The following is a 24,296-nucleotide window of genomic DNA, read 5'->3' on the forward strand; positions in this document are numbered from 1 at the left end:
TAGCCGCACCAGCTCATTCCTGCCTCGGAGCCATCGCGCCAGCTGTTCCCGCGACCTGGACAGCTCTTCCCCTCTAATTGTCACTTAAGCGCTTTCAAATTCATAGCTTAAAGGTACTTTAGAAAAACAAACCCTGACCATACAATCTTGAACAGGTAGTCATACTCACTGGACATTCTCTACGTAGCACTTACCACGACCTAGTGTTTTTCTTTTCTTACTTATCGTCCACATAAATTAAATGAGAACCTAGTCTTGACTTGTTCACAGACGTACCCTCAGTGCTGGGAACAGGGCCTGTTATCTAATACATGTTCAATAAATATTTGATGAATGAATGGTTGACATACACAGAGGCAGAAAGGTTATAAATTATTAACGAAATATGATTGCCAATTATGAAGTTATGAACATAATGCTATATGACCCCAGAACAGCACGTGACTAATTGCTTGTGAGAAAGCCTGGTGTTTTTGAGACCAACTTTTAAGAGTGAACAGAATGTGATCAGGGAGGAAAGGACATTTCACACACATGAAAACAAGTGGAACAAAGGGTAATGCGCAAGTGTGAAAGCATGCTTGGTGCAACTCTCCATAAGACCATGGGATGGAAGCAGAGATGTTACTTGGTTGTGGCAATGATTTTGACTTTATCCTGTAAGCATTGAGAAACCATCTTGAACAGAGAGAATGACATGATCAGATTTATAGATTAGGAAGATAACTGCAGCAGTGTGAATGATAGGAGGAAGAAAGACTAGAGAAAAGATGAACTGGTAACAGTCTAGGACAGAAACAATGAGAATGTAAGTAAGATGGATCTTGCCCTCTAAGAGCTCAGACTTCAGAAATAATGATAATAGCGGGTGTCATGGAACACTGTGCCATGCTCTGTGCTGAGTACACCTACGTTACTGCAGATAAGAAAATTGAGGCAGAGAGAGGTCAAGTAACTGGCTAGCAAATATATATTAGAGTCAGGTTTTTGAACTCAGGAATTAGATCCTGGAGTACTATTCCCCTCTCTTCCCAAGTACAATGTTTTCTACTAATAGTGTGTGAGTAGAGCAAAGAAACCACACTGGAAGAGTTCAGAAAGCTATTTCATTTTCCTGGAGCCATTAGATCCTCCAGGGTGGTGTTCCAACATTTTTGTTCAAAAAAATTCTAAAATAATTTGGAAAATGATATACTTTCTTCTTTTAGAAAAACATCTAAAATTTTTCATCAAAAATTAAATAGTTGAAGGGCCCGGCCCGGTGGCATATCGGTTAAGTGTGTACACTAGGCTGCGGCGGCCAGGGTTCAGATCTACAGCTCTCACTGACGCACCGCTTGTCAAGCCGTGCTGTGGCTGCGTCCCATATAAACTGGAGGAAGATGGGCACGGATGTTAGCCTAGGGCCAGTCTTCCTTAGCAAAAAGAGGAGGATTGGCAACAGATGTTAGCTCAGGGCTGATCTTCCTCACAAAGAAAAAAAATACTTGAAGAGCATATTAATAAAGACGGACTTTTGTTTTTTGGCAGGGAAAGATCCACCCTGAGCGAAGATCTGTTGCCAATCTTCCTCTTTTTTTTCCCCTCCCCAATGCCCCAGTGCATGGTTGTATAACCTAGTTGTAAGTCCTTCTAGTTCTTTTACGTGAGCTGCCACCACAGCATGGCAACTGATGGACAGGTGGTGTGGTTCCGCAACCGGGAACCAAACCCGAGTGGACAAAGTGGTGAGAGTGGCAAACTTGAACCACTAGGCTATCAGGGCTGGCTCAAGATGGACATTTTTAAATGAAATGGTTCCATCACTTTTTTAAGTTTTTATTTTGAAATAATCTCAAACTTACAAAAAAGTTGCAACTACAGTAAAAAGAACTTTTTCTTTTCCTGAACCATATGTGAGTATATTGCTGACAATCATGTCCATCGCTCTCAAAAATGTTAGTATTTCCTACAGACAGGTATAACCTCTTACATAATCACAACAAAACCATCAACACCAGGAAATTAACTAATACTATCCTCAGATCCCTTTCGAGTTTTCTTCTTGCCCCTATAAGGTCCCCTTATACCAAAGTTTGTTCAGAATCAGGCATTGCATTAGATCAAGTTTCAAGTCTCCTTCAATCTGGAACAGTTCCTCAGTCTTTAACTTGCACCCCATTGACAACTTTGAAGAATACAAGCCAGTTATTTTGTAGAATATCCCTCAGCTTGAGTTTGGCTGATGTTGTTTATGCTGTGTTCTTTTCATTGCATACAATCAAATGGTGCATGATTTCATTTCTTCCATTACTTAGATGACTTGATGAAGAGAGTATCTGCCAGGTTTCTCTACTATGAAATTATTCTTTTTGCCTTTGTGATTAATTACTATTTTCTGGGGAGGTATTTTGAAAGTACGTAAATATCCCATTCCTCATCAAACTTCCCATTTATTTTTATCAGACCATTTAACATTTTTATCAAATGGTTCAAAACTTGACTGAATGCATATTTGTAACTTCCTTCTCTAACAATGAAAAATCTGGCTGCCATTATCCTTACTATATTTACTTATTTTATCAGTTCACCTATATGTAACCAATCTCCATGCTGGACTACCCTCCCATAGAGGTACCCTCCACTCTTCTTGGCTCCTACAATCCCATGCTAAGCTGTCCTAATATGCTTATATCTACCTTGTTCACTCCACCTAATGACTTTAGGACTGAATTGTTTGGGAAGAGATGGTAGGGGAATAGGAAAAGCAAGAAGACATCACTCTTAAACCTAATGAAGTCTAGGGGCCGGCCCCGTGGCGTAGCGGTTAAGTGCGCGCGCTCTGCTGCTGGCGGCCCAGGTTCGGATGCCGGGTGCACACCGACACACTGCTTGTCAGGCCATGCTGTGGCGGCATCCCACATAAAGTGGAGGAAGATCGGCATGGATGTTAGCTCAGGGCCAGCCTTCCTCAGCAAAAAAAGAGGAGGATTGGCATGGATGTTAGCTCAGGGCTGATCTTCCTCACACACACAAAAAAAACCTAATGAAGTCTAAATATGTAATAATTTGGTGGTCATAGTAGAATACAGAGAGTTCTCTCTTTGCACAGGAGTGCAATACCATAAAAATGACTGTGCAAGGGGCTGGCCCAGTGGCATAGCGGTTAAGTTTGCACGCTCCACTTCAGCAGCCCGGGGTTCACAGGTTCAGATCCCAGGCGCAGACCTATGCACCACTTACCAAGCCATGCTGCAGCAGGCATCCCACATATAAAGTAGAGGAAGACGGGCACGGATGTTAGCCCAGGGCCAATCTTCCTCAGCAAAAAGAGGAGGATTGGCAACAGATGTTAGCTCAGGGCTAATCTTTCTTACCAAAAAAAAAAAAAAAAAAAAAAAGTGTGCAAGCAGAAACTGTGCAAAGCAAAGCTAATAATCAATGGGGAAAATTACAATTATTCCATGGCCTTTAAACTCGTTTGTCAAAACATTAAGAACCCTATAAGTTATAAATGTATAAGGAAATGGATATAGAAAATTAAATTTATTCAGTACACTGTAATTTAAAACATTAGAAACATTAAGAATTAAAGTTTTATTTTTTGGTGAAAAACAACCAACAGTAGTTTGAACTTCTCATGATATAACATAATATAAGCAAGCATTTTTTTTTCTATGTTTTATCAAATTCTCATACCCCCTTACTAAGTTTGGATCAGCTTCCAACATTTTGTACTTTGCACTTTTAATGTGAAGCTTTTTGCAGGTGTCACCTCCTCTGAGACAGGTTCTTTTTCTTTACAGTCACTTTCTTCATTTATGTGGATAAGTTTGGCTTCACTAAGTTCTTCTGGCTGTATATATCTGAAGTCTCTCAAAGAGCATCAGTGTCAACATTCCCATAGTCAGCTGTTTCATCGATAATGCTATTCACATTTGATTTGAATTTCACTTCATATCAATATAAAAACCACATCATCTCAATAGATGCAGAAAAAACATTTGAAAAAATCCAACACCCTTTCATAATAAAAACACTCAACAAATGTGAAATAGAAGGAAACTTCCTCAACCTGATAAAGGGCATCAGTGAAAATTAACCATAGCTAACATCATACTTAATGGTGAAAGACTGAATGCTTTTCTCCTAACATCAGGAACAAAAATATCTGCTCTCACCACTTTTATCCAGCATTGTACTGGAGGTTCTAGCTGGGGCATTTAAACAAAAATAAATAAATAAAATAATTTTTTTTATTATTAAAATAAAATTAGTTAATTAAATAAAAGGCACTCAGATTAGAAAGTAAGAAGTAAAGCTATCTCTATTTGTAGATGACATGACCTTTATATAGAAAATCCTAAGCAATCCACTAAAAAACCATTAAAACTAACAAATGAGTTCAGCAAGGTTAGAAGATACATGATCAGCATACAAAAATCAACTGTATTTCTATACACTTGGAATAAACAATCTGAAAATGAAATTAAGAAAATATTTACATTTACAATAGCATAAAAAATAATAAAATATTAGGAATAAATTTAACAAAGAAGTGTAACACTTATACTCTGAAAAATACAATATATTGTTGAAAGAAATTAGATATAAATAAATGGAAAAACATCATGTTTATGGATCAGAAGACAACATTTTTAAGATAGCAAAACTCCCCAAAGTGATCTACAGATTCAACATAATTGCTATCAGAATCCCAACTGACTTATTTGTGGAAATTGATAAGCAGATTCTAAAATGTATATGGAATTGCAAAAAACCCAGAATAAACAAAACAATCCCGAAAAGTCAGAACAAAGTGGAAGAAATCACACTTCCTGATTTCAAAACTTACTACAAAGCAATGGTAATCAAGACAGTTGTGGTACTGACACAAGGATAGACAAATAGGTCAGTGGACTAAAATTGAGAGTCCAGAAATAAACCCATATGTCTGTGGTCAACTAATTTTTGACAAGGCTGCCAAGATCATTCAATGAGGAAAAAATAGTCTTTTCAATAAATGGTGCAGAAAAAATTGGATAGCTACATGCAAAGGAATGAAGTTGGACCCTTACACCATATACAAAAGTTAACTCACAATGGATCCAATACCTAAATGTAAGAGCTAAAACTACAAAATTCTTAGAAGAAAACATGAGGGCAAACCTTCATGACCTTGATTTGGCAAGGAATTCTTATTTATTTATTTTTTTTGTGAGATCAGCCCTGTGCTAACATCTGCCAATCCTCTTCTTTTTTCTTTTTGCTGAGAAAGACTGGCCCTGGGCTAACATCCGTGACCACCTTCCTCCACTTTATATGGGACCACCACAGCATGGCTTGCCAAGCAGTGCATCGGTGCATGCCCGGGATCCGAACTGGCGAACCCCGGGCCGCCACAGCAGAGTGCACGCACTTAACCGCTTGCGCCACCGGGCCGGCCCCAAGCAAGGAATTCTTAGAAAAAAGAATGAACGACAAAAGAAAACATAAATTGGACTTCATTAAAATTAAAAACTTTTGTGCTTCAAAGGACACCAACAAGAAAATAAAAGACAACTCACAGAATGAGAGAAAATACTTGTAAATCATATATCTGATAAGAGACTTGTATCCAAAATATAGAAAGAACTCTTACGACTCAATAATTAAAAGACCAATAACCTAATTAACCAATTAACTAATAACCAAATGGAATAAACTTGGTACATGCAACATTATGGATGAATCTCACAAACACTATACTGAGTGAAATAAGTCTTACCCAAAAGGGTATATACAATATGATTCAATATATATGAAATTATAGAACAGGCTCAACTATAAAGTATGATTGCCTCTGGGGAAGTGGAGGGGAAGGGGCATGAGGGAATTTTCTGGAGTGATAGTAATGAGCTGTAGTTTGAAACAGATTTGCATTACACAGATGTATGCATACCAATTATGGAATGGTACACAAGATTTTTGCATTTCACTATAAATTTTCCCTCAAAAGAAAAATACTCTAAACAATATTGAACCCTTTTTAAATATACGCATGCTGAAGTGTTTAGAGGTGAAATATACCTTTCACCCAGCTCTCCAAATTATATGCTAAATTCACAAAATTATTTTTATTGATCTATAGGTGAAAAGTTGATTAGGTTTCTTCATTTTTGAGGAAAAGAACTGGAAACTGCATGATTGTTTATCAGTCATTACAGTCATTAGCTTTCTCAGTTTCTGGGAAGAATACCAAAAAGGCTTTTCTAAAATGTATCAAAGACTAGGGTTTAGCAAATATTTTCCATAAAGAGTCAGATAGCAAAAGTTTTAGGCTTGCAGGCCATACATTCTCTGTCACAACAACCCAGCCCTGCCTTTGTAGCACAAAAGCAGCTATAGACAATACATAAATGAATGAGCATGGCTGTGTCCCAATAAAGTTTTATTTCCAAAAATGGGTGGTGCACAGAGTTTTTGTTTGGGATGATTAAAAAGTCCAGGAAATGAATGGTGGTGATGGTTGCACATTTTGAATGTTCTTAATGCCACTGAATTGCTTAAAAATGGTTAAAATGGTTAATATTGTTATATATATTTTATCACCAAAAAAAATAACCAAGCAGGTGCCAGGCTAGATGGGGCCTCTGGGCTATACTTTGTTGGCTCCTGACAAAGACTATTATATCTGTTACCTGTGATTTAAATCATGTTGTTTAACTCAGTTCACTCAGATCTGCTTTACAAAATCACAATATTATTATTTTCATTAAACTGTTACCATACAATATTTTTGGTAAAATACTTTTATCACAAAGTTTAGATATATTTTCATCTAGACTTTAGAGCCACACATTTAGCTCATTTGATTTATGGAAAATGTATGCCATATAACCTAATTTACAAAGCCAGTCCTTCCTATCAAATCAATCGGCAAAACTTTTATTATCATCAGAAAAAGTCTGACTTCATTTTTCAATTTAAATAAATTATGTCAAAGAATAATATAAAAGCTCCGAGGAATAGATTATGTAACATATTCCATAAGATGATTATTAAAATCATTTTAAAAGATTGAAATGATTTAGATCTAAAACAATGTATCCATTTTTATAAATTAGAAAAACAAGATAATATACTGACTGAATCAGTAATCAGAAACCTCCCAACAAAGAAAAGCCCTGAACCTGATGACTTCAATGGGGAATTCTACTAAACATTTAAAAAAGAACCTATATCAACTCTTCTCAAACTTTTCCAAAAAAATGAAGAGGAGGGAACACTTTCAAACTCATTCTATGAGTCCAGCATTACCTTGATACTAAAGTCAAACAAAGACACTATAAGAAAAGAAAACTACAGACCAATATTGCTTATGAACATTGATGTAAAAATCCTCAACAAAATACTAGCAAACCAAATTCAGCAGCATGTTAAAAGGATTAAACACCATAACAAAGTGGGATTTATTCCTGGAATTCAAGGATGGTTTAACATACAAAATCAATCAACATAGTACACAATGTTAACAGAATAAAGGGAAAACATACATGATCATCTCAATTGATGCAGAAAAAGCATTTGACAAAATCGAACACCTTTCTATGATAAAAACACTCAGCAAATTAGGAATAAAAGAAAACTATCTCAGCATAATAAAAGTCATATAAGAAAAACCCACAGTGAACATCATATTCAATGGTGAATGACTGAAAGCTTTTCCTCTAAGATCAAGAACAAGGCAGGGGCCAGCCCCATGGCGTAGTGGTTAAGTCGGGTGTGCCCCACTTTGGCAGCCTGGGTTCACGGGTTCAGATCCTGGGTGCGAACTTACACCACTCATCAGCCATGCTGTGGTGGCAACCCACATACAAAATAGAGGAAGACTGGCACAGATGTTAGCACAGAGCAAATCTTCTTCACCAAAAAATAAAAACCCAAAAAAGAACAAGGCAAGGATGCCTGCTTTCACCATTTCTATTCAACATAGTACTGGAAGTTCTAGCCAGAGCAATTAGGCAAGAAAAGGAAATAAAAAGCATCCAAGTTGGAAAAGAAGAAGTAAATTATCTCTGTTTGCAGATGATATGATCTTATATGTAGAAAGCCCTAAAGATCCCACACCAAAACTGGTATAACTAACAAATAAATTCAGCAAAGTAGCAGGATTTAAAGTCAATACACAAAAATCAGTTGCATTTCTATATTCTAACAATGAACAATCTTAAAAGGGAATTACAAAAACAATTTCATTTACAATAGCATCGAAAAGAACAAAATACTTAGAAATTAACTTAACCAAGAAGGTAAAAGGATTGTACGATGAAAACTACAAAACACTGCTGAAAGAAATCAAAGAAGACATAAATAAATGGAAACACATCCCTCGTTCATGGATTGGAAGACTTAATGTTAAAATGTCAATATTACCCAAAGCAATCTACAGATTCAATGCAATTTCTATCAAAAGCCCAATGATGTTTTTTGCAGAAATAGAAAAACCCATCTTAAACTTCATGCAGAATTTCAAGAAACCTCAAATAACCAAAACACGGTTGAAAAAGAAGAACAAAGCTGGAGAACTCACACTTATTGACTTCAAAACTAATCAAAACAGTGTGGTACTGGCATACAGACAGATATGTGGACCAATGGAAAGAACAGAGAGCCCAGAAATAAACTCTTGCCTATATGGTCAAATGATTTTTGACAAGGGTGCCAAGGCTATTCGATGGAGAAAGGACAGTCTTTTCAACAAATGTTGCTGGTTAAACTACATAACTACATGCAAAAGAATGAAGTTGGATCCTGACCTCACACTATATACAAAAATTAACTCACAATGGGTCAAAGACCTCAATGTAAGAGATAAAAGTATAAAATTATTAGAAGAAAACATAGGGCAAAAGCTTCATGACATTGGATTTGACAACAATTTGTTGAATATGACACCAAAGGCAATGTTTTCTTGGATATGACATGAAAGGCAGAGGCAAAAAAAGAAAAAATAGACAAATTGGACTTCACAAAAATTTAAAATTTTTTTTGCATCCAAAGAATATCAACAGAGTAAAAAGGCAACCCAAAGAATGGGAGAAAATATTTTCAAATCATATATTAAGAGATTAATACACAGAATATATAGAGTACTTTTAAAACTCAACAACAAAAACTCCAATTGAAAAATAGGCAAAGGACTTGAATTTCTCCAAAGAAGATATACAAATGGGCAATAAGCACATGAAAAGATGCTCAACATCAGTAATCATTAGAGAAATGCAAATAAAAACTATAATGAGATACTACCCCACCCATTAGGATGGCTACTATCAAAAAAAAAAACCCAGAAAATAATGGGTATTGGCAAGGATGTGGAGAAATTGGAACCCTTGTGCACTGTTGGTGAGAATTTAAAATGGTATAGCTGCTATGGAAAACAGTATGGTGACCCCTCAAAAAATTAAGAATAGAATTACTATATGAGCCAGCAATTCCATTTCTGGGTATATACTTAAAAAAGAATTGAAAGCAGGATTTTGAAGAAATATTTGACACTATTTTCATAGTAGCATTATTCACAGTAGCCAAAAGGTGGAAACAACCCAAGCGTCCATCAATGGATGGAGAGATAAATAAATGGATGTAAAATATGATACATACAATGGAATATTATGTAGCTTTAAAAAGGAAGGTGATTTTGACAGATGCTACAACATGGATGAAACTTGAGGATGTTACGCTCAGTGAAAAAAGCCAGTCACAAAAAGACAAATAGTGTATGATTCCACTTATATGATGTACTTAGAGTAGTCAAAATCATAAAGACAGACAGTAGAAGGTGGTTGTCAGGGGCTATGGGGAGGGGAAATGGGGAGTTATTGTTTAATGGCTACAGAGTTTCACTATTACAAGATAAAAAGAGATGTATTTTTATCTTTTGGACGACAGTAATGGTTGTACAACATTATGAATGTATTTAATACCACTGAACTGTACACTTAAAAATGGTTAAGATGGCTAAGTGAAATAAGTCAGACAGAGACAGGCAAATACCATACGATCTCACTAATAACTGGAATCTAAAAAACAAAAACATCAAGTTTATAGATACAGAGAACAGATCGGGGGTTGCCAGAGACAGGGGTTGGAGAAATGGGTGAAGGAGGTCAAAAGGTACAAACTCCAGTTATAAAATAAATAAGTCATGGGGATGTAATGTACAGCATGGCGACTATAGTTAAAAATACCCTATTGCACATTCGAAAGTTGCTAAGAGAGTAGATCTTAAGAGTTCTCATCACAAGAAAAAATTTTTTTGTAACTATGTAAGGTGACAGATGATAACTAGACTTATTGTGATCATTTCACAGTGTATACAAATATTGAATCATTATGTTGTACACCTGAAACTAATATAATGTACAATATAATTGTATCTCAATTAAAAATTAAAAAATTTGGAGGCTGCCCCATGCTGTAGTGGTTAAGTATGGCAGGCTCCTTCAGTCACCCGGGTTCACAGGTTCAGATCCCAGACGTGGACCTACACCACTCTTCAGCCATGCTGTGGTGGTGACCCACATACAAAATAAAGGAAGATTGGCACAGATGTTAGCTCAGGGCGAATCTTCCGCAGAAAAAATAAATAAATAAATAAAATAGATAAATAAATAAATAATGTAAAAAATGGTTAAGAAGGTAAAATTTATATTATGTGTATTTTACCACAATAAAGAATTGGGAAAAAAGAGATAACAGACCAACAGGGACTTCAATTATTGAACTTATTAGATATAAATCATAAAACTACTATGCTTATTATTTTCTCTTTTCTCCCCCTAGTTTTTTTTAAGCATTTTTTTAATTTGATGTCATAATAGTTTCTAACATTGTGAGATTCCAGTTGTACATTATTATCTGTCAGTCACCATATAAATGCACCTCTTCACCCCTTGTGCCCACGCCCCAACTCCCTTCCCTTGGTAACCACCAAACTGTTCTCTCTGTCCATGTGTTAAGTTTATATTGCACATATGAGTGAAGTCATACAGTGTTTGTCTTTCTCTGTCTGGCTTATTTCACTTGACATAATACCCTCCAGGTCCATCCATGTTGTTACAAATGGGAGGAATTTGTCGTTTTTTTATAGCTGAGTAGTATTCCATTCTATATATATACCACATCTTCTTTATCCAATAATCTGTCTATGGACACTTGGATTGGTTCCACTTCTTGGCTATAGTGAATGATGCTGCAATGAACATAGGGGTGCATAAGCCTCTTTGGATTGTTGATTTCAAGTTCTGTGGATAAATACACAGAAGTGGGATAGCTGGATCATAAGTTATTTCTATTTTTAATTTTTTGAGGAATCTCCATACTGTTTTGCATAGAGGCCACACCAGTTGGCAGTCCCACCAGCAGTGAATGAGGGTTCCCTTTGCTCCACATCCTCTCCAACATTTGTTATTTTTTTGTCTTGGTCCTTATAGCCATTCTCATGGGTGTAAGGTGATATTTTAGTGTAGTTTCGATTTTCATTTCCCTGATGATTAGTGATGTTGATCATCTTTTCATATGCCTACTGGCCATCTGTATATCTTCTTTAGAAAAATGTCTGTTCATATTCTCTGCTCATTTTTTGTCGAGTTATTTGGATTTTTGTTGTTCAGTTGTGTGAGTTCTTTATATATTATGGAGATTAACCCCTTGTTGGATATATGATTTGCAAATATTTTCTCCCAGCTGGTGGGTTGTCTTTTCATTTTGATCCTGGTTTCATTTGCCTTGCAGAAGCTCTTTAGTCTGATGAAGTCCCACTTGTTTATTTTTTCTTTTGTTTCCCTTATCTGAGTAGACATGGGATTCAAAAAGATCCCTCTGAGAATGATGTCAAAGAGTGTTCTGCCTATATTTTCTTATAGGAGTTTTCTTTGTGTGCGTGTGAGGAAGATCATCCCTGAGCTAACATCCATGCTAATCCTCCTCTTTTTGCTGAGGAAGACCAGCTCCGAGCTAACATCTATTGCCAATCCTCCTCCTTTTTTTTCCCCCAAAGCCCCAGTAGATAGTTGTATGTCATAGTCGCACATCCTTCTAGTTGCTGTATGTGGGACGTGGCCTCAGCATGGCTGGAGAAGCGGTGCGTCGGTACACACCCGGGATCCGAATCCAGGCCGCCAGTAGTGGAGCGTGCGCACTTAACTGCTAAGCCACAGGGCCAGCCCTCTTCTAGGAGTTTTATAGTTTCAGGTGTTACCTTCAAGTCTTTGATCCATTTTGAGTTAATATTTATATATGGCGAAAGATAATGGTCTACTTTCATTCTTTTGCATATGGCTGTCCAGTTTTCCCAGCACCATTTATTGAAGAGACTTTCCTTTCTCCATTGTATGTTCTTAGCTCCTTTGTCGAAGATTAGCTGTCCATATACGTTTGATTTTATTTCTGGACTTTCCATTCTGTTCCATTGATCTGTATGTCTGTTTTTGTACCAGTACCATGCTGGTTTGATTATTATAGCTTTGTAGTATATTTTGAAGTCAGGGATTATGATGCTTCCAGTTTTGTTCTTTTTTCTCAGGATTTCTTTAGCTATTCGGGGTCTTTTGTTGCCCCGTATGAATTTTAGGATTCTTTATTCTATTTCTGTGAAGAATGTCCTTGGGATTCTGATTGGGATTGCATTGAATCTGTAGATTGCTTTAGGTAGTATGGACATTTTAACTATGTTTATTCTTCCAATACATTTGCATGGGATATCTTTCCATTTCTTTATGTCATCATCGATTTCTTTCAATGATGTCTTATAGTTTTCATTGTATAGGTCTTTCACCTCCTTGGTTAAATTTATTCCTAGATATTTTATTCTTTTTGCTGTGATTGTAAATGGGATTGTATTCTTGAGTTCTCTTTCTGTTAGTTCGTTGTTAGAGTATAGAAATGCAACTGATTTCTGTAAGTTGATTTTGTACCCTGCAACTTTGATGTAGTTGTTGATTATTTCTTTTTTTATATAAGAATGCCCTTTGTTTTATGATTATGTATATTCTCTCTTTTGTGTGTGTGTGTGAGGAAGATCAGCCCTGAGCTAACATCCATACCAATCCTCCTCTTTTTGCTGAGGAAGACTGGCCCTGAGCTAAGATCCTGCCCATCTTCCTCCATTTTATATGGGACACCGCCACAGCATTGCTTGACAAGCAGTGCATTGGTGCGCACCCAGGATCTGAACCCTGGGCCGCCACAGCGGAGCATGCGTACATAACTGCTACACCACAGGGCCGGGCCCAGTTGTTGATTATTTCTAATAGTTTTCCAATGGATTCTTTAGAGTTTTCTATATATAAAATCATGTCATCTGCAAACAGTGAAAGTTTCACTTGTTCATTGCCTATTAGGATTCCTTTTATTCCTTTTTCTTACCTAATTGCTCTGGCCATAATTTCCAGTACTATGTTGAAGAAGAGTGGCGAGAGTGGGCCCCTTATCTTGTTCCTGTTCTCAGAGGAATGTCTTTCAGTTTTTACCCATTGAGTATGATGTTGGCTGTGGGTTTGTCATCTATGGACTTTGTCATGTTGAGGTGCTTTCCTTCTATATCCATTTTGTTGAGAGTTTTTATCATAAATGGATGTTGGATCTTGTCAAATGCTTTCTCTGCATCTATTGAGATGATCATGTGGTTTTTATTCCTCATTTTGTTAATGTGGTGTATCACATTGATTGATTTGTGGATGTTGAACCATCCCTGTGTCCCTTGTATAAATCCCACTTGATCATGGCATATGATCTCCCCCCCATTTTATTTATTTATTTATTTTATTTATTTATTTTTTGTGAGGAAGATCAGCCCTGAGCTAACATCTGCCAATCCTCTTTTTGCTGAGAAAGATTGGTCCTGGGCTAACCTCCATGCCCATCTTCCTCTGCTTTATATGGGACACCGCCACAGCATGGCTTGACAAGCGGTGCATTGGTGCACACCTGGGATCTGAACCGGTGAACCCAGTGTCGCCGCAGCAGAGTGCGCGCACTTAACTGCTTGCGCCACCGGGCCGGCCCCTGATCTTTCTTTTTTTTTTTTTTTTTGCGAGGAAGACCAGCCCTGAGCTAACATCCAATGCCAATCCTCCTTTTTTTTGCTGAGGAAGACTGGCCCTGGGCTAACATCCGTGCCCATCTTCCTCTACTTTGTATGGGTTGCCGCCACAGCATGGCTTAACAAGCAGTGCGTGGGTGTGCGCCGGGGATCCAAACAGGCGAACCCTGGGCCGCCGCAGCTGAGTGCGCACACTTAACCACTTGTGCCACCGGGCCAGCCCCCCCATCTTTCTAATCTATGGCTGTATTTGGTTTGCCGATATTTTGTTGAGGATTTTTGCATCTATGTTCATCAGTGATGTTGGCCTGTAATTTTCCTTCTTTGTATTGTCCTTGTCTGGCTTTGGTATCAGGATGATGTTGGCCTCATAGAATATGTGAGGAAGTGTTCCATCTTCATCTATTTTTTGGAATAGTTTGAGAAGGACAGAGATTAAATCTTCTTTGAATGTTTGGTAAAATTCTCCAGAGAAGCCATCTTGTCCTGGACTTTAATTTTTTGGGAGATTTTTGATTACTGTTTCAATCTCTTTACTTGTGATTGGTCTATTCAGATTCTCTATTTCTTCTTGGTTCAGTTTTTGGAGGTTGTATGTGTCCAAGAATTTATCCATTTCTTCTAGATTGTCCAATTTGTTGGCATATAGTTTTTCACAGTATTCTCTTATAATCCTTTCTATTTCTGTGGTATCCATTGTGATTTCTACTCTTTCATTTCTAATTTTATTTATTTGAGCCTTCTCTTTTTTTCTTGGTGAGTCTGGCTAAGAGATTGTGAATTTTTTAAAATCTTCTCAAAGAACCAGCTCTTTGTTTCATTGATCCTTTCTACTGGTTGCTTTTTGGGGGGGGGTTTCAATTTCATTTATTTCTGCTCTAATTTTTATTATTTCCCTCCTTCTGCTGAATTTGGGCTTTTTTTTTCAATACTTTTATTTATTTATTTTTTCCCCCCAAAGCTCCAGTAGATAGTTGTATGTCATAGCTGCACATCCTTCTAGTTGCTGTACATGGGACACGGCCTCAGCATGGCTGGAGAAGCGGTGTGTCAGTGCACGCCCGGGATCTGAACCCGGGCTGCCAGCAGCGGAGCACGCGCACTTAACCGCTTCTTTTTCTAATTCTGTTAGGTGTAGTTTAATATTGCTTGTTCAGGATTTTTCCTGTTTGTTAAGGTGGGCCTGTATTGTTATGAATTTACCTCTCAGGACTGCTTTTGCTGCATCCCATATGAGTTAGTATGGTGTACTTTCATTTTCATTTGTCGCCAGATATGATTTGATTTCTCCTTTAATTTCTTCAATGATCCATTGGTTGTTCAGTAGCATGTTGTTTAGTCACCACATCTTTGTCACTTTCCCAGCTTTTTTCTTGTAGTTGATTTCTAGTTTCATAGCATTATGGTCAGAAAAGATGCTTGTTATGATTTCAATCTTCTTAAATTTAAGGTGGTTTGCCTTATTTCCCAACATATGGTCTATCCTTGAGAATGTTCCATGTGTGCTTGAGAAGAATGTGTAATCTGCTCTTTTTGGATGGAGTGCTCTCTATATATCTATTAAGTCCATCTGCTCTAGTTTTTCATTTAAGTCCACTATTTCCACTATTTCCCTATTGACTTTCTGTCTGGATGATCTATCCATTGATGTAAGTGTAGTGTTAAGGTCCCCTACTATTATTGTGTTGTTGTTGATATCTCCTTTTTGGTTTGTTAATAGTTTCTTTATGTACTTTGGTGCTCCTGTGTTGGGTGCATATAGGTTTGTAAGTGTTACGTCTTCTTGGTGGAGTGTCCCTTTTATCACTATATATTACCCCTCTTTGTCTCTCATTGCCTTTTTTTATCTTGAAGTCTACTTTGTCTGATATAAGTATGGCAACACCTGCTTTCTTTTGTTTGCCATTAGCTTGGAGTATTGTCTTCCATCCCTTCACTCTGACCCTGTGTTTGTCTTTAGAGCTGAGATGTGTTTCCTGGAGGCAGTAAATTGCTGAGTCTTGTTTTTTAATCCATCCAGCCACTCTGTGTCTTTTGATTGCGGAATTCGATCCATTTACATTTAGAGTGATTCTTGATATATCAAGGCTTAATGCTGCCATTTTACCTCTTGTTTTTCAGTTGTTATGTACTTCCCTTGTTTCTCATCCCACGTATTTTGGACTGCTAATTCAGTTTGGTGCCTCTCTATGATGGTTTTCTCAGTTTTCTCTTTATTTATCATTTGTGTCTTTGTTCTGATTTTTTGTTTAGTGGTTACTGTGCAATTTGAGTGAAAGATCTCATAGATGAGATAGTCCATTCCCTGATAGCCTCTTGTTCCCTTAGTCTAAGCAGGTTTCATCCTTTACCTCTTCCCCTTCTAAGCTGTTGTTGTCACAACTTATTCCATTATGTGTTGTGAATTTGTAGTTAAAATGAAGTGATAATATTTATTTTCGATGTTTTCCTTCCCTTTATCTTTAGAGTTATAAGTGTTTGCTAATCTGTTCTGATAGAGAGTTGCAATTTTCTGATTTTGTCTGCCTGTTTACCTGCTTGCTCAAGGGTTTGTAAATCCTTTCTTTCTTTTTTTTCAGGTATGAGGGCTTTCTTGATCAAATCTTTAGCGGGGGTTCTTGCAGCAATGAACTCCCTCAGCTTTTGTTTATCTGGGAAAGTTTTTATTTCTCTATCATGTCTGAAGGATATTTTAACTGGATATAGTGTTCTTGGCTGAAAGTTTTTGTCTTTTGAAATTTTGAATATATCATTCTACTCTCTCCTAAGCTGTAAGGTTTCTGCTGAAAATCCGCTGAAAGCATGATAGGGCTTCCTTTGTAGGTTATTCTCTTCCACCTTGCTACCCTTAATATTTTTTCTTTAACGTTGACTTTTGTCAGCTTCACTAATATATGCCTTGGAGAAGGTCTTTTTACATTGATGTAATTAGGAGTCCTGTTGGCTTCTTTTACATGTAATTCCAGCTCCTTCTCTAGGTTTTGGAAGTTCTCAGTTATTATCAAGCTGTCTGCTCCTTTTTCCCTCTCTTCTCCCTCTGGAATACCTATAATCCGTATGTTGCACTTCCTAATTGAGTCAGATATTTCTTGGAGAATTTCTTCATTTCTTTTTAGTCTAAGTTCTCTCTCCTCCATCTGAAGCATTTCTGTGTCCCTATCCTCCAGATTGCTAATTCTATCCTCCATATTGTCAGCTCTGTTGTTTAAGGACTCCAGATTTTTCTTTACCTCATCCATTATGTTTTTCATCTCTAACAATTCTGTTTGGTTTTTCTTTATAGTTTCAATCTCTTTTGTAAAGAATTCCCTCTGTTCAGTAATTTGGTTCCTGATTTCACTGAACTGTCTTTCAGAATTCTCTAGTAGCTTGTTGAGTTTTCCTATGATGGCCATCTTGAATTCTTTGTCATTTACATCATAGATTTCTGTGCTTTCAGGATTGGTTTCTGGGTGATTGTCTTTTTCCTTCTGGTCTGGCATATTAATATATTTCTTTATGCCATTTGATGGAGTGGATTTGTGCCAGCACATAGTGAGTTTCTGGATGCAGGTTTCACCTGCTGCCACTTGGGCAGGGGCAGGAGCTGTGTAATCTAAGCCTGCTGCTGCTATCTTTGTCAGCTGTGCCTGTCAGAACCTGGGCCACTCCTTGGGATTGCAGCAGTCCTGTGGGGTCTCTCACCAAATGGGAAAGTAGTCATGTGGAGGGGCTCAGGGTTACTGCTGCCTGCTCCCACAGACCCACAGAGTTGTGCTCCCTGCTTTGGGGTCACAATGGTACTATGGGCATTCACAGCAGCCAGGAGTTTGTTCGCCCATACTCAAAGCTCAGCTGCCCTCTGTTCCTAGGTCACACCAGCCGTTGTGCTTGGTTAGCAGAACTTCCCCTCTGGGACCAAACCAAAGCCACTCCCTGGGACCAGGTGGGATTGTGGACTCTCCCACTGGACCAGAGAGTGATCACACAGGGGCTCAGGGGTACTGCCACCTGCTCCCACAGTCCTGCGGAGTTGTGCTCCCCTCTTCAGGGCCACAGCAGTACTAGGGGCATTCACGACAGCTGGGAGTTTGTTCAGCTGGACTGGGATCTGAGCCACCCTCTGCTCCTGGGTTGCAGCAGCCATTGTGCTTGATGGGCAGGGCTTCCCCACTGGGTCCAAGCCTGCACTGCTCCCTGTGAGCTGCATGGCCCTGAGGGCTCTCCCACTAGACAAGGAAGCGATCACATGGGGGGCTCAGGGCTACTACCACCTGTTTCCACCGTCGTGCTGAGGCATGCTCCCACTATCGGGGCCACAGCAGTGCTATGATCGCTCCAGCCAGGAAAGTAGTCACGTGCATGTGCTGGGCTGTCTGGGGTCCAGAGGGTGCTTACCTATTTCCACCACCTCCTCTGGAGGGGTAGTCCATCTACCTTCAGATATATAGCTGCTCGGGTCTCTCAGGCATCCTGATGTGCTGTGTGGGTATCCTCTGCTGATCAGTGAATGTCCTTGCAGTTGTAGTTCGAAGGGGGAGAGACACATGGAACAGCTCGCTCCACCATGTTGCTGATGTCACTATTTCCCCCTAGTTTTATTGATATATAATTGACATATAACATTTATTAGTGTAAGGTGCACTATGCTTATTTTTAAGAAGTGAAATACAAGTTTGTAAGTTTCATTTAGAAATGTGAAAACTATTAGAAGTGACAGCAGATTTGAAAAACAGTTAAGTAGAGGGCTGGCCCCGTGGCTTAGCGGTTAAGTGCACGCGCTCTGCTGCTGGCGGCCCGGGTTCAGATCCCGGGCGCGACCGATGCACCGCTTCTCCAGCCACGCTGAGGCCACGTCCCACATACAGCAACTAGAAAGATGTGCAAATATGATGTACAACTATCTACTGGGGCTTTGGGGGAGAAAAAAAAGAAAAACAGTTAAGTAGAAAATATAATAACTGAAATTAAAAGCTCAGTGGGCATATTGGGTAGTAGATTGAATACAGCAAAAGAATCAGTGCACTAGAGAGATAAGTCAGAAGAAATAAGTCTTGAAGTTCAAAAAGACCAAAAAATGGAGGGGAGGGGCCAGAGAGGTAGACAGGGTAAGAAATAAGAAAATACAGTGAAAAGTTCTAATATATGTGAAATTGGAGCCTCAAAGGATGAGAGAGAGAGTAGAGGCCACAACTGAATAATGATTGAGACTTATCGAAAAATGATGACAGATATTCATAGATTCAAGAAGCCTAGCAAATCTCAAGCATGATAAATAAAAAGAAATTCTCTTTTAGACTCATTTTAGTAAAACTTCAGAAATTGTAAAGGATGTATATCAGACAGAGGAAAAATGATCCCTGATTTGTAAGAAGTAATGAAGGGCAAAGAACATGGCAAATAGTGGGTAACTCTCAATATTAACTGTACAAAATGAGAAGAAGAATGTCTTGTGGAGTTTAAATTATAGAATTTAAATATTTAACAAGAATAGTCTGTAAGTTGTGAGTGGAGAAATGGTAGTATTCTAAGAATGAAGGTAAAGATACTAACATTAATACTGAGAAATTAATGACACACGTTTAACTTCCAGTGAACCACTAGAAGAGCAGAGACATTGCATATCATCCATAGTAGTAGAGTTAAAAAATTATGGGCAACAAGAGAGTGGAACTGACTTCAGGGACAAATGGAAAACAGAAAATTGGTGGGGCTGGCTGGTGGTGTAGTGGTTAAGTTTGCACGCTCCACTTCAGCAGCCCGGGGGTCGCAGATTCAGATCCCAGGTGTGGACCTACACACCACTCATCAAGCCACGCTGTGGCGGCATCCCACATACAAAATGGAGTAGGATTGGCACAGATGTTAGCTCAGGTCCAATCTTCCTTACCAAAAAAAAAAAACGAAGAGAAAATTGAATGGTAGCTTCAGACCAAAATATATCAGTAATTGCATGGAATTTATTAGAACCAAAAGGCTTCACTTAAAAGACAAACACTTCAGGTTGGATTTTATTTAATTAATTAATTTATTTATAGTATTTTTTATTTTTTGAGGAAGATTAGCCCTGAGCTAACATTCGTTGCCAATCCTCTTCTTTTTTGCTGAGGAAGATTGGCCCTGGGCTAACATCCATGACCATCTTCCTTTACTTTATATAGGATGCCACCACAGCATGGCTTGATAAGCGTGCCGTAGGTCCATGCCAGGGATCCGAACCTGCGAACCCCAGGCTGTGGAAGCAGAGCACGAGGACTTAACCGCTATGCCACTGGGTTGGCCCCCTATTTTATTTTTTTTTTACTAAATGTTTCTCTTTCTCTTCTTTCCCTTCCCTTCCTATCCTGAACAATTTGTTCCAAAAGGTATCAGGTGAAGCATCTGTCTGCATAGGGAAGGGGGCTATGGTAGCTCAGAGTGGGGTTTCACAGTCTGAGCCTGGTGAGACGGGCATCCACATGGTGGTTGAAGGGCTGTCCCTTGTGGGGTGTCACAGTCCAAGAACAGTTAGGAGGGCATCCATGTGGGGGCGATCCAGCCCAGGGTGTCAGGTCCCAGATGTGATGAGGAGGGTGCTCAGGGTGCAGAGGAGCAGCCTGGCATTGGGTATCAGAGCCTAGGTGGAATGAGAAGGGGTTTCTCAGGGGAGAGCTGCCTGGCATGTTTTATCAGAGCCTGAGCAAGGTGAGGAAAGCCTCTACAGGCAGAGAGAACAGGCTGACATGGATATCAGAGCCTGAGGGGCTTTTGGACAGACCTCCAGGGTCTGTAGATGACGTGACCATCACACAGACTAAAATTAAGTATCTAACTAGTTTAAAGAGATAAAAAACAAGATTTAAAATTTCAGGAAAGAACTAGAAACTATTAAACAAAAAAAGAGCATAACAGATTTGAAAGGAAGCAAATAGAAATTCTAAAATTGAAAAACACAATAATTGAAATTGATCACTCAATGGATAGTTTTAATAGTAAATTAGCAGCTGGGTGAACGGGAACATCAGAAGAACTATCCAGAAAGAAGCATGGAAAAAGAAAAAGAAAAGAAAAGATAAAGAACACAGGGTAAGACATAGAAGATAGATAGGTTCCAACATGTATTTAATTAGATTCCCAGACCAGCCCCATGGCTTAGCGGTTAAGCGCTCGCACTCCGCTACTGGCGGCCCGGGTTCGGATCCCGGGCGCGCACCGACGCACCGCTTCTTCAGCTGTGCTAAGGCCGTGTCCCACATACAGCAACTAGAAGGATGTGCAACTATGACATACAACTATCTACTGGGGCTTTGGGGACAAAAAAAAGGAGGAGGATTGGCAATAGATGTTAGCTCAGAGCCAGTCTTCCTCAGCAAAAAGAGGAGGATTAGCATGGAAGTTAGCTCAGGGCTGATCTTCCTCACAAAAAAAAAAAAAAAAAGAATTTAATTAGATTTCCAGAAACAGAGAAGAAAGAGAATGTAGCAGAGGTAATATTTGAAGAAATAATGGCTGATAATTTTCAAACACTTTATTTCCAACAATAATTCTCAGAGTTAAAAAATCAAGAGCCCCAAGAAGAGAAAGAAAAAAAAGCCATACCTAAACGCATCACAGTGAAACCTTTAGGTGTCTCCATTTCCTCTGAGGTGATGGGCCATGACATTATCTTTTACAAACAAAATGTTTAGGAACAGTAACCCACATGGAAATGATCAGCCTCCAACCTTCCTGCCAACAACCAGGTCTTTTGGCAATACAATAAACAGGAATGACATTCATGATATAATATATCCTGCTGTACACTTACGAAATTCACGCCTCCAATTAGTGCAGGAAGTAACTCTGACAAGTATCTTGAGGTTGCCATTCCTGCGTGGCTTTTTGAAAAGTGCTCTGCTCAACACAGATGGACTAAGAGGAAATAATGCACACTGATAACATAAGAGTTGAAGACACTGAGTTCAAAGCTGCTCATCACTTTTTTTTGTGTGTGAGGAAGATTAGCCCTGAGCTAACATCTGTTGCCAATTCTCCTCTTTTTGCTGAGGAAGATTGGCCCTGAGCTAACATCCGTGCCCATCTTTCTCTACTTTATATGGGACGCCACCACAGCATGGCTTGACAAGCAATGCGTTGGTGCGTGCCCGGGACCCGAACCTGCGAACCCCAGGTCGTCACAGCAGAGCACACGCACTTAACCACTGCCCCACCAGGCTGGCCCCCTCATCACTCTTAACTATAGTTTCAACTGTCTGCTTTATGGATTAGCCACAGTAAATTGGACTTTCTTCTCCTGTAATAAATTATTAACAGAATATCTAGAATCTATTGAGGGCTTAGTATATCCTAGACACTGTTCTAGGTGACAGAAATAAAGTAGTGAACAAAACAGATCAAAATCCCTGCCCATATGGAGCAAGCCAGTATGTAGTAGTAAAATACATACACAGTATGTTACATAGTGATAAGTTTAAGAGAGAGAATATAAAGCACAGAAGAGAGATAGGAGATTTGGGGGGGTATAAATTTTACATAAAGACTTCAAAGAAAATCTTGGAGAAGGTGCAGAAGCAAGTTGATGCTCAGGAGAAGACTAATCCACACCAACCACAAAGCAAGTGCAAAGGCAATGAGAGGAGAACACATCTGACGTGTTCAAGGAACAGAATGGAGGCCAATACGCTGGAGCAGCAAGAATGAGAAGGAGATGAGGACAGGGTGGTGACAGGACCCAGTTTATGGAGGACTGATAGATCAGGGTAAGGACTAGGCTGTTCACTTTGTGTGATATGGTAAGCCACCAGAGGATTAGAGTATCATAGACTGACTGACTGCTGAACTGAGAACTGACTTCAGGGGGACAGTAACAGGAATACCCTTTAGGAGAGATGATTGGACCTAGATAGTGGTGGGTTGGGAAGATTGGTTGAGAAATGGTTAAATTCAGGAAACTGTTTGTTGGTGTTGTTGACACAGTTCCTAACAAGTTGGCTGTCAGGTATGAAAGGGTGAGCCCCATATGGCACCAAAATTTTTGGCTTGAGAAGTTGGAAGAGGGAATATTGAAATAATTGCTGGTGAGGGGAGCTCAATATTGGACATGTAAGCTTGAGACGCCTATTAAGCATTCATGTGTAAATGTCAACTAGTTGGATAGATGAGTCTAGAGTTGAAGAGAGGTCCAGGCTTGATAAAAATGTGGGAGTCACCAATGTTTCTGAGTGTCCTCACCATCCTAACTCTTGATACCCAAACACAGGAACTGAAGAGATTCCCATACATGTCCAGATAATCTCTATATGAAATCTTCCTACTTATTTTTCAAAACTCAGGAACCACAATGACATTGGATAATATGGCACACCTCACTATCTGAAATTTCACTATTCAAGTTAGATATTGAACAGATTTAGATATTAAAGGATACTTATTGCTTGATGAGAAGACATTTAAAGCCATGGGGCTCTCCAACATTTCATGGTCGTGGAGATGAAGAGACGCTTAAAAAAAAAAAAAAAAAGGATAGAAGAGGAATGGCTAGAAAAAAAGGAGGAAAATCAGATTAATATGGTGCTGTGGAAGCAAAGATAAGAAAATTTCAGGGAAGAGAAAGTTATGATATGTATTACACATTATGAGCAGTCAAATAAAATGAGAACTGAGAAATGATCATTGGATTTAGCAACATAGAGGTCATTGGTGACCTTGAGAAGGGCAGTTCCAGTGGTTTAGTGGAAATAAAACATAATTGGTTAATCTGATGAAAACTATGAATCTTCTTCCCCCCCAAAAGCCTGTATATATATATATACCCACAATTTCACATATAATTTCACAGGGTTTTCATGCACTCCAGAAGACTATTCATGGCCCCATTAAGGATCTATTAATCTCAATTTAAAAATCTCTGGAAATAGTTGATTGTGGAGAGTGAGGGGATTAGAAAACTGGGTGGGGAGGTAGGTGAGCAGCAGGAAAGAAACGATTCTTACCTTACACCTTTATGCAATTCAAATATTTTAAACATCTGCCTATCTTACTTTTTCAATAAAAAAAGTTAATTAAAACAAAACTTTACTGAAGCTTCTATCAACACAGTTTTAATACTTAATTAGGAGCTGGCCCAGTGTAGGGGTTAAGTTCACGCACTTCACTTCAGCTGCCTGGGGTTCGTGGGTTCAGATCCCGGGCGCAAAACTACACACTGTTCATCAAGCCATGCTGTGCTGGCGTCCCATATACAAAATAGAGGAAGATGGGCACAGATGTTAGC

The 24,296-nt window shown here is 38.8% G+C and overlaps 1 long non-coding RNA gene across 1 annotated transcript; it reads right to left on the reverse strand.

The window, feature by feature from the left end:
• Window positions 1–10,684: 10,684 nt before the first annotated feature.
• Window positions 10,685–23,556, reverse strand: LOC147917030 (uncharacterized). Its single transcript, XR_015552217.1, has 3 exons — window positions 23,451–23,556; window positions 21,623–21,689; window positions 10,685–18,636 (listed from the first exon to the last, which is right to left on the reverse strand). It is a non-coding gene; the product is annotated as an uncharacterized LOC147917030 (long non-coding RNA).
• Between the last annotated feature and the right edge of the window lie 740 nt (window positions 23,557–24,296).

This window comes from Ceratotherium simum, chromosome 5 (genome assembly GCF_057802395.1).
Source record: "Ceratotherium simum simum isolate JZ-2026a chromosome 5, ASM5780239v1, whole genome shotgun sequence".
NCBI lineage: Eukaryota > Metazoa > Chordata > Mammalia > Perissodactyla > Rhinocerotidae > Ceratotherium > Ceratotherium simum.